Source organism: Sapajus apella, unplaced genomic scaffold (genome assembly GCF_009761245.1).
Source record: "Sapajus apella isolate SASKATOON/1434 unplaced genomic scaffold, GSC_monkey_1.0 scaffold3, whole genome shotgun sequence".
NCBI classification, from domain to species: Eukaryota; Metazoa; Chordata; class Mammalia; order Primates; family Cebidae; genus Sapajus; species Sapajus apella.
In genome coordinates this window covers 22,828,659-22,848,158 of record NW_022436943.1, presented here as the reverse complement: position 1 = coordinate 22,848,158, position 19,500 = coordinate 22,828,659, and positions in this window count along the sequence as shown.

Genomic DNA, 19,500 nt, shown 5'->3' with positions numbered 1-19,500 from the left:
TGTAGAAATCTATAAATATCTGTGACTCTGAAGATTAAGTTTGAATAGGAGACATCCTTTTTTAAAATATATATATATATAATACATATAAATATATATATATTTCAGTACATATACAAATATATATATTTCAGTATATATACAGATATATATATATATTTCAGTATATATATAAATACATATATTTCAGTACATATACAAATATATACATATATATATTTCAGTATATATATATATTGAAGCCTGACACCCTGAATACAGGCTGTGCTGAAATCATTAATGAATGTCATTGACACACTGAAGTTGCATTTATTGTCAATAGACAATAAATTTATAGACCATAAATGTTTATAGACAATAAAAAACATAGACTATAATTGGCTAATGTTGTATCACCTTGCTTGTATCCTTGGAATCCAGTGCAATGCTTGGCTTATATTTTGTGCTTGGTTTGTATAAAAAGGATAGAAGAAAGTGGAGATAGAGAGGGAAGAAAAGATGAAAAGAGGGAAAAGTAGAGAGAGGAAAGAAGGAAAGGAGGGAGGAAAGTAGGGAGGGAGAGAGAAAGAAAGACTTTGAATCATGAAGGGCAACAGTGGAGATACTCACAAGTCAAGATTGACAGCAACAACAAAAATTGTCATCAACAGGAATTATTTCTATTTAATAAGTATTCACTGCACACATTACCGGAACAAAATTTGAGTTCTTCATTTCTAGGTTCACTTTCATTTATTCATTCATAAAATATTTTCCAGTAGCCTACTATGTAGGGTAGACACTGATATACAATGAAGAGCAAGATGGATGATATTCCTCATCTCATGGAACTTAACATATCACTTGGTCACTTGGACTAAAGATGCAGAACACCAAAATATAAGCAAATCCATGGCAAAGGAGTTCATGCAATTTTCATATTTTGGATAGATTGTCTTTTGAGTATAAGAGTTTATAGGGAAACCATGAGAATACTTGATGCAATGAACTAAATAGTTAAACCACATTAATGATATTTTTGCTACAGAGGTCTCAGCTCCAGTGAACTTGTCTTTGGATGTAAATTAAATTTTATATTATATGTCTTTGTGAGGATGCCTAAGTAAAAAAGACATGACAAACCATAAAGACAGTGGTATTAATATTTTTTTTTCCAGAAAGAAAGGTCTTTCAGATGTTTCTCTCTCAAAACTTGTCAAGCTTGTTAAAACAGGCTATCTTCTGATAGGGAAAAATAAGACCTCCAGAGTCTAATCCGTGAGACATAATCATAACCAGAAAATTCTTAAGTGGTTTAGCCTACAGGTCATAAGCCAACAATAGCAAATAAAAATTAGTGATAAAAGTATCAACAAGAAAGAAAATAAAGCTAGTGATGATATAAAAAATACTGCAAGAAAGGAAAATAAATGCAAAATAACAGAAATCCAAACCAAAAATCAAAAAGAATGTATGGAAAAACATTCATTTGTTCACTCAAGAAAATATATTAGGGATCTATCATATGAGAGGTACTATACTATGTCAGGTATTTGTACTAATAGTGACAGTATCATAAAATAATAATAAATGAGATGATATTAGTAAATTGATTAAATAAATTTGGATAAGATATTACCAAGTGCTTTATTATAGGTAATTTCCTTTACTTTTCATTGCAATTCTATAAAGCACTTAAAAAACAATCTCCATTTAAGAGATGAACAAATGCACTTTCAAACTCAAATGTCCAGACTTTTGACGACTCTGTGTTATGTATAGTACACATACAACTAATAAAATTGGGCATTGGGTCCATTTTATAGAATATTTAATTTTTTTAACTAGCATAAAAACAGGGATACAATATGTAACACAAAGTTTATAGTCATACAAGTTTAATTTTAACCTCAGTTCTAGCATTTAGCAACTATGTGAGATAAGACCAGTTGTTTAACATATCAGAGTGTATTTCTTCACCAGTAATGTATGCAAAATAAAGTGTGCCATATGAGGATGTTTTCCAAATTAAATGACTAACATGTTCTATAAAAGATAAAGGTATGTTGGACTTCATTAAATTTAAAAACTTCTGCCCTGTGAAAACACTATCAAGGGAGTCAAAAGACAAGTCACAGACTGGGAAAAATATTTGCAAAACACATATATGAAAAACAATTTGTATCCATAATATTACAAAAATTTAATAGTCAATAAACAACCCATTTTAAAACAAGCAAAATACATGATAGGCAGCTAACCAAAGATGATATAGATAGCAAACAATCACATGAAAAAATTTGCTCAACATCATTTATCACTAAGGGATTAAAGCAACAATGAGATACCACTATGCCCCTATTACAATGACTAAAATCTAAAAAGCTGAAAATGCCAAATTCTGGTGAAGATACAGAGAAAGGAGAACTCTAATTTTATAACTATATTACAAATGTTTGAAACAACCTCACTGAAGAGGATGGAAGAAAAGCTGCTATTTGAAGTAACTTTGTAAATAATTGCTAATGAACACTGTACTCCAGTTGATAAAGTTGCTTCTTATGAGAGTTCAATTTTCATACTGATTTTCATGTACACTGGAATGGAACAGTGAAATAAATAGAAGGTCAATGGTAGAAGCCTGGATTCTTACTGTTGGAGTGAGAATTTACATATAAGCAAAAACAGGAGACGAGAATAAACTGTGGTAATGAGTTAAGAGAGTTAAAGACATCAATAAGAACTTATATTTAACTTTTTATAGATATAGATAGTTACCTATAGAAATATTTGTACATATTTGTGTACATATGATGTATTATTCCATTTTCATACTGCTATAAAGAACTACCTGAGACTGGATAATTTATAAAGGAATAGTGTTTAATTGACTTATAGTTTCGGTGTGGCTGGGGAGTCCTCAGGAAACTTAAAATCACGGCAGAAGGCAAAGAGGAAGCAAGGCACCTTCTTCAAAAAGCATCTGGAAGAAGTGCCAAGCAAAAGAGGAAGAGTGCCTTATTCCTGAGACCTCGCTCACTATCATGAAAACAACATGGAGAAAACCACTCCCATGATTCAATTGCCTCCACCTGGTCTCTTCCTTGACCCTTGAGAATTATGGGGATTATAATTAAAGATGGAATTTGAGTGGATACACAAAGCCTGGCAGTATCACATGAGTTAGTATATACACACATTTCCTTGCTTTGTCAGCTGAGAAGATCTAAAAAATGACTTCCTACTTGCAACAAGCACACATACTGCCCCAATCTAGATTTTTAAAACCATTTTCCATTAAAAGAAACCTCATTCCTTGAAGAAATCACTGATTTTCGAATAGGGGCAGAAAATATACAAGATGAGTTTTGTAGTGTCAGAATTTAAGAAAATGCTCAAAACACACACACACGCACACACACACACACACATTCACACATTATAGGTTACATCAAAGAGATGCGGAAGCCAACTAAGCAAGCTCTCAAAGACCAAACCTGGAACAACTGGAGCAATAAAACAAATGAAATTGGATTTGATTATAACCCAAAGTGGAAAATGAATAGCCATGAGCCCATGCAGTTATAAATGATTAAATAAATTAATAAATGGGAGAGAAGAGAGAAATCTATGCAGAAGAATTCAAAATAAATTATGTAGATACTCTACTATATAAGGGGAAGGACATAACTTTTCACCCCTGAAGTTTAGGCTGAGCATAGTGACTTCCTTCCAAAAGGTACAATATGGAAAGGGAAGGGGATGAGGGAGAGAGTAACTGTACAGTGGAGGAATCTTACAAACACACATCAGCCAGGCTATCAAGGTTAACAAGAACATCACACATCATATTGATACTATACACTCTTGGTATGATGTAATGAAAATGGACTTTACCTCTGTGATCTTTCTTCTAAAAATTTGTAATTCCAGTCTAATCTTTAGGAAAACAACGGATGAATTTCAATAGGAAGGCATCCTACAATATACCTGAATGGTATACCTCAAAACAGTCAACATCATCAAATGCAAAGAAAGTCAGACACTGTCACATCCAAGAAGATCCTAAGGAGACATGGCTACTAAAAGTAACATAGTATCTTGAATGAGACTTCAGAAGAGAAAAGAGAAACTGAATAAAGCTGAGACTTCAATTAATAATAATGTATCAATTTCAGTTAATTCAGTATAACAAATGTATTCTGTTAAGTAAAATGCAAATAATAAGGAAAAGTGTATGGAGATGGTATGGATACTCTTATAAAACCTATCAATATAGACTGTAAAACAAATACATGATTAAGTATGTATTGTTCATCTTGTATAATAAGACATACAAGTAGCAATTTGGTATCTAGTGGTTTTAATATCAGACAAGGATAACAGATTATCCTGAAATGAGGATGAATATACATTCCAAAGCCAGCAAATTGTTGCCATCTCAAATTCAACTATCATTGTCATACCTGAAGACTGCATTATTAATGGAATAAAGAGCTGTATTGTTTGATTTGCTGCTTAGTAAATATTAATTTATTTTTTTTCCAAATTGCTATTAAATAAATCCCAAAGAAACGTTTCTTGCTGTTACTGTTGTTGCTAAATATTTCCTTGTAAAAGGAAATTAATGGGTTATTCTCAGGGCTCTAATGTCCTAGAATAAACTGTATACTCACCTAGAGATAATGTCACCTTTACATAATGGCTAGAGAAGTATCTATGTGTGGGAGTTAGAGTTGAGAGAGAGGAATCTGAAGCATAGTGTGTGTTTCAAATAGGAGAACAAAATAGGAACCATTACAGTACTTACTTTTAGCTAGTAAATGAATGTAAAACCATTTTTTTCTATATAAAGAACTCCAGATATGCCAGTGATAATTACTTTCTTTTTATCATCATACCTGATAGAAAGAGTCCACTCTATTAAAATCCTAATTATTTATTCTTTTTTAGGGAAAATATTGAGTAGAATAACATAAAAGATTTGTATCAAATCACATCATTCAGTTCCTCAGGGATTTATTCACAATTCTATATAGTTTCTTCAATGGAGTTGATATCTAATGCCTCATATCTATGAATATTGGTAGAAGATTTAAATTTTTCTTTATTATTCAAGAAGTTTTAGAGTATCATTTATTGTGAAAACAAATGCATTTCATTCATTGTGTCATTAATTTGTACAAGTACAGAAGAGTGATTATGAGAAAGTGCCTTATGACAAATATGACTGGATGTGGCAGGGGAATAGAAAGAAGTAATACAATTTAAAAATACTACTCCTTGAAAGGCAATTCCCGTTCTAAATTATTTAAGAATTTGAAAAACATTTAAGGTAGCAGTTCTTAGAAAATGTGTGAGCTTACCTAACAATACAAAAATAAAGTCGAATTAATTATTACTCTACATTTAAAAAAATTAATACCAGTTGACTCTTTAACTTAGAATAGCACTTACTAATTTGTGACTAACCAGGCATTTTTCACAAAATTAACAGAGAATTTGTATCTTATGGACTCTGAGTATCTTTTATCTTCACGTGGAATTCACTGGGATCTCTAGCCACTTTATAGTCTGAATAATAAGAACCAATTCTGGAATATTATCCTAAGATCATATATTTCTTTAATGGTCACTATGAAAAAGTAACATTCACATTCAAGTCATAAATGCTGGCTGTTTCTGAATTTGTCTGCTTTACAGAGCAAAAATGGGAAGAGCAGAGAGATTCAGCAAGGCTTCTATTCTTCAGAGATTACAAAGACATGCTTTATTCTTTCTTCAGTTGAACCAAGAACATTCTGTTTTTCTCATCTCTTTACTTTTAGTATGTGCAGAAAAATCATTTGGTCTTTTAAAAAAAAACTGAAATTCACTAAGTCCCAGTGTTTCTCTACCAACTTTTAATCATTCATATACATAAATGTAAATGTATGTGAGAGACAGAGACAGACCAATCAGATAGGTAGAAAGGGTTTTCTACAGAGGGACACACCAAGGCAGAGAGAAGAACAGAGAGCTAGCTCTCTCTCTCTACTGCAGTCTTGATTTGCTTTGCATATTCGTGAATGCAATGCTATTGCTCATTTGGCAACTTAAACACAGGTAGCATCCTGCAACCTGCTGTCACATCCACACTAAAAAGTCTCATTAATTAATTATTGATTATCCACTGCTTATCTAAGGCCATGCTGCCAATTACATGTGATACATAAGACTTAAACCCCACAACAAGGGGCCAATGGTCATACTGAGGATGTAAAGCTTATTTGCAAACACTATAACAAATACTACATTATGGTATAATGAGAGCTACATGAACCTCATTCTATGGTCTGTCACTGACTCTTTCTGTTTTCTCTCTAGGATGCCGTGTATCTTTGTACTTTCCCCTCATCCCTATTTCTCTTTTCCAAGTGTAATTAAGCTCAGTTAGTAATTTCAAAAGACTTACCTACTTTAAATCCATCCTTGAGGCTAGGGAAAGGGAGATACTGATGACTTAGTGGTGGCTTATACTTCATTCTACCTGGAAGCTAACAGTAGGCAGCTCTATCTGAACATAAAATGATTGGGGAAGTTGGACCCTCAAACAAAATTAAGGGATTTTAATGAGATTCTTGAAAATAAATATTGAGTAGTTTTAAAAATTTACTTTCGCAAAGTTTATTAGTCTATATATGATTATTTTCTTCATGACTCATTTTTTCACCATGCTTTAAACACATCAATCTTCTAGATTTTATGAATCTCTATACTTTCATCCAGGAAGGACTTTTGAGAATTCTTTTCTCCTACTTGAAATTATCTTCTCATCCCATTCTTTGATTCTCCACCCCCTTCTCCCCACTTTTCTCTCTACATAATTTCTTCTCATTCTTTGCTGTCAACTTAAAATACAGTTTCTCAAAATCTGTTCCATTCTTTGCATCTAATGAAATCAAAATTCATCCCATATTTTATTATTTCATAGCACTGATACTTTCCTACGATATATCCATCACTATATTAATATGAATATATGATTTATGTTGGGATTATTTTTAATGACCAATGCCTTCACTATAATGGCATAAGCTTCATGAAAGCAAGAACGTTCTCCCTTTTGTTCACTGCTCTATCTTGAACTTGTAGAACAATGATTACTATGTAGGAAGTATGCACTACATATTGTTGAAAGCATGCAAAAATGAATGAATAAATGAATGGGTAGCAATGCTAATTTTAATGAGAAAGTTAATGTAATTTTTTGCAAATGACATAATATTTTATAAATGTGAGACTTTGTTATTATCCTCATGATTATTATTAGCTGGGTAACAATAAAGCTAACGCTAGGACAAATCAACAAGTATTCAATACAGCTCCAAGACTAAATAACAGGGAAAATCATTGTTATTATGACTTTTGCAAACCATGTATGTTGCTTTGGGGAAAAAAATGTAACTATTAAAACTTTAAACTGCAGAGCTTTTGTTGTTGTTTGTATTTTTTTCTTCTTACTGGTTTAATGAAATAGCTCCAGGTAAAAGTAGATTGAAGAAGAATCCTAGGAAATAGTTAACAGAGAAATACAGGTGCAAAATAGAAGAAACAGTCTCTAAATCAAGGTAGCATTCTGTCAATGATAGGGGACACATTACTATGCCAGTCTTCTTACAAGCAGCTTCAAACTAATCTACAACCAGGAATCGTCACTTGGCCTCCAGTATTCCACTCCAGAATTCGACTTCCTTTTTCTTCCATTTGTTTTCTCTTTCTTTAATTTTTTAAATATCTTTCCATAGCATGACCCTACTACCTCCACTGGTGAAACCTAGTAGGGATGACATTATTTAATATCCCTTATGTTATATCAAGCCTCCGCACTACCTCTTAGACTAGATCAAATACTGTTCTCCTGGTACCCAAATCTCATTCTCACGTTGCTGGTTTCACTCTTATTCGGTCTTGTACACTCTTATATTGGCAGTCGCTGTATAATCATTTCATTATAGTTGTGCTAAACACTGCAGAGTTTGTATTGTAGTAAAGTCATTTATACGTTTATGCACTCATCTTCAGATGTTACCACATGATTACTTTGTATTCTTTTACTCAAATTACTAATTGCATTTATTTTATTGTTTTAACCATAACACATATTTTAAAACCGTATTTTATATTTTGGATATTTATTGGTGTAAAAATCGGCATTTTTACAGTTCTGTTTCAATGTACCATGATTTTTTGTGACACTGAAATAAGCATTAGAGTGTGAAAGGCACAGTAATGAGACCCAGGAGAGCTGAATTCTCAGGAGCTCCTCCTACCAGCTGCAGGGAGGGAGGAGCCATTTAAATCTCATGCATCTCTACTTTATTTCACTTAAACCCAGGATTTAGGCTAAACGCTCATGAAAGCCTTCTTGCTCCAATGCTCAATGATCCCAAGTGTGCTGTGCCTTCAGTAGGGAGATTTCTATGCAAGACAGAATACTTCCAGACTAAGTTGATTTGACATTTGGGTATTGTTATTTCTGCCTTGGCATAAAAGACTATGTCCTCTTTACAGAAACATGGTTAATTGTACCCTGCTTTCCTAAGCCGTGGTATAAGTAGAGCTAGTGGCACATGAGATCAATTAGGTAGACGAACTTTACATTTTTAATTTAATTTTTTTATTGTAAAGTATATATGATCATATGTATATATGAATTATCACATCAAACTTCTGATTTTATACATACTGATATTTAGGTTGAGGCTAAATTTACTTAATATTTAAAAGTGAGTAAATCTAAAGAAAATTATTTTGTAAATGTGGTTTTTATTTGACCCAGGTGATAGTTATAGCAAAAGCTATGAAGGGTATTTGCAAAAACTCGAAGCCTCGAAATCACCAGCTAAATCGATCCTAAAAGGTTTAAACAGGACCCTGACCTGTTGGCTTTTTTCAGCCTTATACATTTCTTCTACAGTCCTATAGTGCTGCTTTCCAAAGTTTCAGATACTATATTTACTCTTTTGTGTGGTCTAATCTTTCACTGAGACATAGAAGAGTTTGTTGATGATGTTTGTTTTGACTATGTGTATGTTTGATTTTATCATTATTAAAATCCTTGCTAGCTTTGCTTCATTGGAGAATACCACATACATAGGCCCTTCAACATTAATGGGTTTTCTACTCTACTGAATTTTATTGTGACTTTGCCCTATCTCTAAAAATTGATCTGACAGCATAGGCAACACCACCACACAGGAACTGACAGTCAGTGACAGTTACTGGGAGGAAGAAGGGGCAATGGAATGTAGAATTAAACAGGAATCTTTTATAAAATGCATCTGCAAGGCTACAAAAGGCCTTATTGTTTTAGGAATCATAGCTTCATTAATAGACAGGGAGTTCGAAGCTGAATTCAGCAATATTTTGAAAAATTCAAGTTATCTTCATTAAATTGTTTGTATCCAAGTTATAAAGAATTTTTTAAAGGGCCATTTCACTGCAACTCTCAGAGACAGGATAACTGAAATTCATTATCTTCTCAGCCATATTCCCAGACTAACTTTAATCAAAGGGAGTTTTATACTGAAGACATACAATTTCTATTTAATTAGATGGGCTAAGGCATATAGATGAGCTAATATTTCTAGAGGCATCTCTAAGGCTTTTTACAAGGGCCATTGTGTTGTACAGTGTCACAGAAAAAAAAGGAAGTTAAATCATGATTTTTACTAGGGCTGTAGGAAAAAAAAAAAAAAGAGAGAGAGCAATTGCCTTGCATCGTAAACAGGATTATTCAAACTCCTGCCTGAAGCAAAATGTATAAGGTCAGTTTTTAATCAGGTTATTACATAAAAGTTCAATATTTTCTCAGTTTTTAGAAGATTGCAATCTAATTCATTTGGCAAATTTAAGCATAATATCTAGATACTCAAAGAGTATTGTGAAGCAAAAGAACCAGCCTGATTTCTGGCAGTTGAAGACGTTTAACTTACGTCGTCTGGTTTCTGGGTTTTTATGTCACCTATTTACTGTTTTTATGGGTGTCACCTATTTACTGTTCTCTGTTTAAAGTAATCTCAGTAGTGAAGGATGTAAATAATACTAAATCAATATTGAACAGAGTTTAATAAATGGAGCTCTGCTTTCACTCTGGTCTTTATAGTATTTCTCAAACAGCTTTCTGGAGTTTTTGAAAATGTCTTAGTTACTGTAATGTGAGTGATACAAGCAGGAACATACACTAGTGTTTGATGTAGATGATACCCGTTCTGCAACCTATCTTGAGATTTTAATCTAGCTATTATGCTAATCAAAAATTATTTTGAATTTCTCTCTAATTTTAAACATTATAAGAATAAATACAAAGTAATGTTTACGTATGGGAGACCAAGTGAAACTTTGTTTAAGTTTCTTTAAATTTGTCCTTAAATATCTTATCTCCCTTTAGTTATTATTCTTTTTCATATCTGATATATATATATATAACATTTTTCTGATTTTGGGGAAAGGAAATGCAATATTTTTGGTAGCTGCTGTAGTCTTTGTTGTACTGAATGCTCAACTTTCCTTTAACTTTATTACAAATATACGCTTTCTCTTTCAGTCTATTTTAACTTCAAAAAAATGGTGGAAACTTTGCATTTCTAAAATAAAATCTGAAGGGAAAATTCAATGTGCTGTATTAGTCAATAAATCAATTAGAATTTATTGAGCACCTAGTGTGTGCCAATAACCATGCTTCAGGAAACATACAAAACTTTCAGCAGCCAAGCTACTTTTCAGCTTGAGGTACAGAAATAAAGTATATAAAGACAAATGGAGAGTATTCTAAAATAATTTATTACTGAGAATTAGACTACTGGATAAAAGTGTTATAAGCTTTGAAATTAAGAATATAAGAATAAGATAAAGACAGGTGGAGGGTAAATTGCATGGTGGCAGGAAAGAGGCAAGGAAACTGAGGAAAAATAAAAGAAAAGCCAAGATTTATACCACAGTGAGAAGAGAAGAGCTGGTTTAGGAGCACCTCAAATGCTGAAAAGTCACAGAGGAGTCACTGAAAATAAATGTAAACTCCTCACCCTCATGTCAGAACTGTACAACTATCAAGAGGTAGTTATCACTGGATTTTGAATTTGATTCCACTTGATGGTGCTATTTTGTTATTCAAGCTTGAATACATAAAATTAATTGATTACATTTAAAAATAAACTTTACAGAGTTAATTTTGTTATTTCCCAAATAAAATAAATATTAATGCCAATTTGTTAGCATTAATACCCATTAGAATACTTAAAACTATGAAAATAATGTAATAAAGGAGATACCAATTTAAGCCGGAATAGAAGAAATATACAATATAGATTTATGATCTATTTCTTAATCTATATGCAATTATTTTTAAAATAAACCTATGACACTCTATATTTTGTTATAAAAATATCCTTTTTCTCATATTTTTTCTTTTAAATTCAAAACATCAGTATTGTTTTCCATATAGAAAAGCAAAGTTTTAACAACTACTATGGATGGTAGCAACTGTTTATCATCTTAAATGGCAAATGATCTTTATTCTTGTTTATATTTTTAATTTAGTTTGTCTTGTACTCAAAATATACATGATCATACTGGAAAGTTTGGAAAATTCGATTATAAAGAAACAGAAAAATTATAACCCATCATTTATTGATTGATTTTCCAAATATTTACCAATCCTCTACTCAGTCAGCACTGGCAATACCACAGTGAATCAGGCACCATAGCTGACCTTAAGGCTTCCAAAGTCTAGTGGAGGAGACAAACATGTAAGTTGGCATTTCGAAGCAGAATACTATGGATACTACAGAATCACAGAATGCCGTGTAAGCTGGACAGAAGAAAGATTTTCCTCAGAATGCAACATATAAACTGAATGTTAGCAGTTCTTTCTTTTTTTTTTTTTTTTTTTTCTTCTTCTTTCCATTGCCGGTTTGCAGCAAGAAGAGAGGCAAATGCATGTTTCTAGTTTTGTTTTTTCGCTTGTTTTGAGTCAGAGTTTTGCTCTTGTTGCCCAGGCTGGAGTGCAGTGGCACGATCAGCTCACCACAAGCTCCGCCTCCCGGATTCAAGCAATTCCCCTGTCTTAGCCTCCAGAGTAGCTGGGATTACAGGAATGCGCCACCATGCCCAGCTAATTTTGTATTTTTAGTAGAAACAGGGCTTCTCCATGTTGATCAGGTTGGTCTCTAACTCCTGACCTCAGGTGATTCACCTGCCTCCAAAGTGCTGGGATCACAGGCATGAGCCACCGCACCTGGCCTAAATATGTGTTTCGATTGAAAGCCAGATGGGAGAAAATATTTAGAGACAGGTGACTGGAGTCTGGGGCATGGGATATAAAGAGAAATTCTAGTTAATGGGTTGGTCACGAATAGTCAGAGGGACAGACCTCTCTTTTTCTGAGACTAATAATCATTCTTTTTTGATGTTGTAGAAGGACAATAGAAAATGGAGATAGATATTGAGGATTACTCCTTGAGACAAGTAACAAAGACTTGAAGTCGTTACTGAAAGGAAGCAGGGAATGAATTGATCAAGGATTACTACAAAAATATTAGCCTGGGAGTTGAAGGTCTGAGTCTTGAAAAAGGTGAATTTGCAGGCTTCCTGATTATCATTGTTTTTGTGATTCATCAGGAGCATCAGTAAAAGAGAAACTTATCTCACATTTAAAACCTGATAGCAGGCTGGATGCAGTAGATCACACCTGTAATCCCAGCACTTTGAGAGGCAGAGCCCGGCAGGTCACAAGGTCAGGAGTTCGAGACCAGCCTGGCCAACATGGTTAACCTCTGTCTCTACTAAAAATACATAAATTATCTGGGTGTGGGGCAGTCACCTGTAATCCCAGCTACTCTGGAGGCTGAGGCAGGAGAATAGCTTGTGCACGGGAGGCAGAGGTTACAGTGAGCCAAGACTGCACCATTGCACTCCAGCCTGGGTGACAGAGCGAGACTCTGTCTCAAAAATAAATAAATAAATAAATAAATAATAAAAGAAAACAAAACACACAAACAAAAGAAAACTGATAGCTATTACTATTATCGTAGCAGTATTGACCCATTGTTAGTTTTTATTAAATTAACACGAAAGTATGGAGAAGGCAGAGAGTTGAAAAGTGCTGTCAAGATTATTTTTCTCAAATATAAATTGGAATCAGAATGGAAGCATTGACTAGGTCTACCTTATATTTAAGTGTTACTCTAGAATTGTAAGAGCTGTGATATACTCTTTCGGTAATCTTTTTATACATATTTCTTCATCACACCATCTCCCAAGAATGTTTCTAATGTATTTCAGCCTCAACTCTGCATCATCAAAATCTATCTGTCAGTCAAGGCTAAAGTTCAATGCTATTTTCTCCTGCATAAAACATCTCTTATTTGAACTCTCAGTTTAGACAAAATGATAACTTTCCTTCATGTAAAAATTCAGTATTTTGTTATATGTTTCCGTTTCACGATAGAAGATGGTATTGAAATTAGCGGTGGGCAGACTTAATTTCCTCTACAACCTACAAATTATTTAGGATTGAGTGAAGTTCCTCCAGATTCATACTGCCCAGTACATGCCATAATCCCTCCGTCCATAATTAAAAAAAAAAAAAAAAACGTGAACTGACCAAATTGAATAATCAATTTTTGTTTTCTAAAAATATTGGAGTCACTGGCAAGGGATGAAATGGAAATTTAACTTTGAATGGAGGAGTTCACAGTGTAGTGGAATATACTTTGAAATGCCGTATCCAACTATTGTCACCGTGAAAATTACAGTTGTCCATTTATTGTGCAGTTTTTTATACTTTGCCATTTTTCAAGTTTTGAGAAAGGTTGATATAATCTTGTGTATAGGAAGTATATTCAATGAACATTTGTTAACTCATTCCATTTAAAAATGCAAGAAGATTGGTACCCTCATAGGACAAGTTAACATCTATCCTAAGCCTATTACAAGCTTCCTCTTGGCACTGAATCTGTCAAAATGAACTGTGCTTTTTCACTCATATTCACATCGCTAGGAATAACCTGCAATTTCATACAAAACTTGGTAACTTAGTTCTGATCTATTTCCAATTCATTAACTCTTTTCCTTGATAGTTTCCTTGTGATGAGTGTTTTAGTTTATATCAAATTTGAACATTTGATCCAATAAATGCATTTTAATTTTCCTACTTTGAAAGAGCTATAAGAAAATTTCATTGAGCTTTATCAGAGGAAACACAGTCATTTAAAAGTCGATTTTAACCACAATTTGCTTATAAACTAGAATTTAAGCACAACTTTATATATGTCATTAGACAAGTTTTTTTTTTTTAATTTTATCTTCTCAATATTATATCTGGATTTTAGTTTTACCTCAAGTACCATACAATCCATAGTTTTTGTGTTTCTGCTTGGTTTCTACAACTGGAACCAATACTTCCAATGTGTTAGTGACATATACTACATCAAAATAAGCAAACTATTGAAAACAACAGGGATATTTCAAATAATCACCATGGCATAATGGAAGATTTGTTTGGATAAATTGGCACAGCATTCACCAGTTCTGTTTATATTATTTGCCTGCTGATTTTGTTCCTGAATTTCTTTTAATATACAGCAACAAGCTCAGGAAACTGCAGCCACACTCAAAATCAAACAGGCCTCCAAATACAGAAAAGCAATTTGTTTGCATTTTCTTAATTCAAATAAAAATTTATTTTCTTTGATTTTTCAAAGTGTATGGCACAGCATGCCCAATTTTTACAAGATTTCATCCAAATAGCGTTGCAGTGGCAATGTTGATTTTTCATAAAAGATTGCTCTGAGGAGGAAAAAATAAACCACAGCATTCATTTCTTTGGGACAGGCTCTGAAAACAAGCATCTTCTCCCAGACCACATCAGGTGGGTCTGGCTGTGCTCTCCAGAGGAGCAGCAGCATAACCTAGTGGAAAGACCCCACACCAAGGCCAGAAGATGAAAGTTCTTAAGTCTAATCATAAGCCTACTAACCACTCACTCAGGCTGTGTTGCTAGCACAGGAAGAAACAACGAGTCAATGTAATCAACGCCCTGAGAGAGAAGGAAAGAATGGAGACCTGGCATTAAGGACATTATAACACCTAATACAGTCTTTTGTGTTTTTTGCATAATCAAGTGAAAGTATACATGTAATCATATTCCAAGTACATGCTTCTAATCTAAGATAAATGATAAAATACTGTTCACATTTACATATGAAACTTCAAACTCTGGATAAAAGGTGCATATAGATTTAAATAAATGTTTTTGTCTGAGTAGCTCATGTAATATAGATGACTTTGAATTTTATTTTTAAAGTATTATTTAAAAACATGATATATATCTGTGTCTGTGTGTGTCTGTGTGTTTGTTTACATATAATGTATATTTATTATATAAAATCAAAGATCCACTTCAAGTCACATGGTACATTTTCTTCAATGTAAACCTTCTAATGTTTTATGATATGTAAGAAATATATTTTAAATTTGTCTCTTTCTGAAGTCATAATTCTTAGTAAATAAATTTATTTTATGTAATCTAGAGACCTCTTTATATAAATAATTGCAAAATGTTTACTAGCGTAGGCAGTGCAGAAAATATTTAAGACAAGAGAAAACAGATTTTCTAATTTTTTTTTCATCAGGCAATATATTTAGATAGCTTATATTCACTTGGATGTCATTAAAATTATTTACAGATGCACAATTAAAATATAAGGACATTTGAGATTGACAATGAAATTGTATTACAAATCTCAAATCCTATATATATATTGAGTACAAAGATAACCATATTAGAATCACACATATTCTATATATAACCTATGACTTCAATTGAGATATATTGGACATCTTATTTCTGGATACAGAATTTAGGAGCAAAATTCACTATAGTGTCAGTGAACAAATATAGTAGGAATAGAAAAGGTGCCTGTAAAATTACAGCTATCACCCTTGCCATTTATATCCCTTTCTGGATGGATCTTTAGTCAGTGGTTCATAATTTCACTGGGATTAATTTGCCAGCATTCTGAAGACACTTATCTTATTTTCTGGAATTCAGAAAGGGATCAGCCTCCACACAATCTATTTCACTTATCTTTCAGAACAGCAGCACATGATGAAAGGAGATTCATGTTGAATGAATATATTTGTCATTGTCCATGGTGCCTAGATTATATGAATATAACCCAGATTTTTTTTTTCTGAACACAATGGAACATACTTATGCATAAATAAATCCTATGCAATTTAGTAACTATCATTCTTACTAGCTTTCCTTTTTAGTCATAATTGATATTCTTACCTTGGTCATAAGTTTTTGCCTTATAAGAAGAATATTCTCTTAATTATGAAAGAAAAAGTGGAGTTTTCTATAATCATTTATATATGACATTGAGTGATCTATTTTGTTTATTTTTGAACAGATTTCAATTGTAACTTGCTTTGCTAATAAAGCATCTAAATGTCAAAATACACATTAATGTTATTTTTTTCAGCTGTATACACACACACACACACACACACACACACACACACAATTTAGTAGAGAACTTGAGGTAACGTAATTATCTCCAAATATTTCTATCTTTCCTTTGACATAAATGAACTTGGTTTCTTTATATTTTCCTCATTTTATAGATGAGACAGAAGAGAGAAAGTAAGAGACAAGCAGATTCAATAGAACATAAATCAAAATGCTAAACTTGCGAAATCTTGATAGATGCAACTTCTCCAGTAGTGACAATATAGAGGACACATTTCACTTTTAAACTTTTTTCCATTAGTTTTTTGACAGGAGTACACTAGTTCAGCTTTAATGAGATTCTAGTGTAAAAACTTCAGGGCTAAATAAAAGAAACAAATCGAAAGGACCGAATGATTGCCATTTAATGTGGAAGAATGAAAGTACAAACAATCATTGTATGACATCTAGCTGGGCTAGTCCCTGCAGAATGACAGGTAGAACAATTCAAAGTTACTGATCTAAAGATGGAATAACAGCGTATATGTTTGAAGTGCTCAGAAGATGAAGAAATAAAACAGACTCAGAGATAAGACATGGTTAAACCTTTTAAATTCCATGCCCTATTGTCAGTATCATTTGAATGGTTTTGTACACTTTTTTTTTCTGAAATCATGTGATTTAGGGAATTAATTTTAGAGCCTATTTTATGCTTTCAGACTTTAGGCTTCAGAGATTTTTTAAGCTAAATAATAATATCACATATAATATGCTTCCATAATCAAAAATTTATTTTACTGGTTTGCTACTTTATGCATTGTATGAACTCATTGTAAGGGAATACATTGGTAAGTAAATTTACATCATTAAAATTCTGCTTTGATGTGAAAGAAGATCAATGACTTTAACACTTAAATATGGTTTTAATTTCGTGTTTTTCTTTTACTTATTTATTTAAAAAATAAAGAAAATCACCAGTTTTTTCAATAAGCCTTTTTATCAGTGAAATAACCTGTTCTAGTTACTGCTGGAAACAATAATCTGTAATTGCTGCTTTCAGTCTAATTTGGCCTGTCTCTACTTTTTCATCTCAATCTAATCTAAACCTATTTGAGCAAATAAAATGATATTTACCTCATCCTCTGTTACAAGCTTTCAAGATTACAGGCTTCAGGAAAAATCAATACAAAATACCATCTTAGCAGCAGGTTTGTGCTCAGTAAGAATGCTAACTTTTTTCCTAGTATTTCTGACTCTCAGCTATCCTGGAGTGAAAGCAGAACTCATACCATTAAAAAAGAAAGAAAAAAAGAAAAGAATCCCACCAGTGATGCACTTGGTGCTGGGTTAGTAGCCACATTCGGTTTACAAGCCAAAGTGGAGTGTGTGGTCAAGCTCCCAACCTTTAACTCTTGTTTCTGCATGACACATCTTACAGAGTTCACAAAAAAGGAGGTTCTTGACCTCGCAGATGATTTTTTCAGACTCAAATACCATCTTCATTTATTATTTATTTGCTTCAAGCAGTTGGGACTTGAGGTATCATCATACCTGACTGGTTGATTTAAGGAAGTGGCCACCTCTCTGTGGGGAATCTCATGAGAATAAAATCCTATTACTCTGCAAAAAGATTACTTCATTAACTTCCCAGAATAAGCTTTTGATGAAAACATTAGAATGTTGAGTTTGTAAACAACCAAGAATTCTCAGAAGTATTGCCCTTTTTTTGAGGTTTCAAATACAAGCTCATTTTCCCTTTTTTTTTTTTTTTTTTTTCTGGTTTATGTCCTTTTTAAACTTGGGACTTTGTGAACACAAATAGGTTGGGCCTTGTAAGCAGAGACCTTGCTAGGATATTGAATTGTAGCATGTCTGTGCTCTTTAATGGTCATTCAACCTTTTCAAACTTCTCATAGAAGTTTATTCTTTCTCTTCTCGTGCCCAACTATCAACTTTGTTTCATTTTTAAGAGGATTCTTTCTTAAATGTTTTATGGATATCGTTTATGTCTGTTAAGGTGTAAAGGTACATGACTACAATACTTTGTTTTTTGTAAAAAATCAAGTTGTAGACAAAAAAATTTTGAATACTTATATCATCCTTTTCTCCCATACTCTCCTTTAATAAGAAAAGTGCTAAAAAAGTCTGGTAATCTTTTTCCCTAAGAACCACAGGAGAACAAAAGAACAGTAAACACTATAGAATTCTCAATAATTTTTGAACAAGGAACATGTGTTATTTTTCCATTATTAATTAGTATTGCTTTTAAGAATATCATATGGTACACACTTACGTAAACAACTATATGAGGAAAGCTAATAATAAGATTAGAATTCATTTCCATAATACAGAAAAACTCCACTGTAAAAAATATCAGTATATGACCACTTTTAATGTAATAATATCTGGTATTAGAAAGCATACTTTTCAAGGCATTACTTATTAAAGGTTGTTACTCTAATCAAAAAGATGGTTTTGAACCTTTCAAATGATGTAATTATATAATACCATCATATAGAGAAATGATGTCTCTCTCTCAAATTGATATTTATTAGGTTAAAAAACATACATACAGCACTATTATTTTCTGGTAACGTAGGATTTTATATTAAGGAAAGTACATGGGCTCAATGATAATCTCAGGTTAAAGAATTCCCAGGCCTAATTTGTTACATAGTTTCAGTAATATTCAGTAAAACAAAATGATAATGCAGTAAAGCAAGATAATTTTGATTATCTTTCAGTTCTTGCTATAATTCATTCATGACTAAATTACTAGATAAATATATTAAAATATTTTCTCAATTCTTCAATCCTAATTGCTGTATCAACACTAAATAATCCTATCTCAAAATTCTCATAATGTAGAAGTGTAGAATAGTACCCAAAATTTGAATAAGCATATAATGTATCATCTGGAAAATTCTAAAACAAACAGGGTCATTTTGAAAACTGCAGAAGAAGGCAGCGAATAAGATCTGGCAGCACAACAGGACGACCACAGTCAACAATTATCTATCGTACAT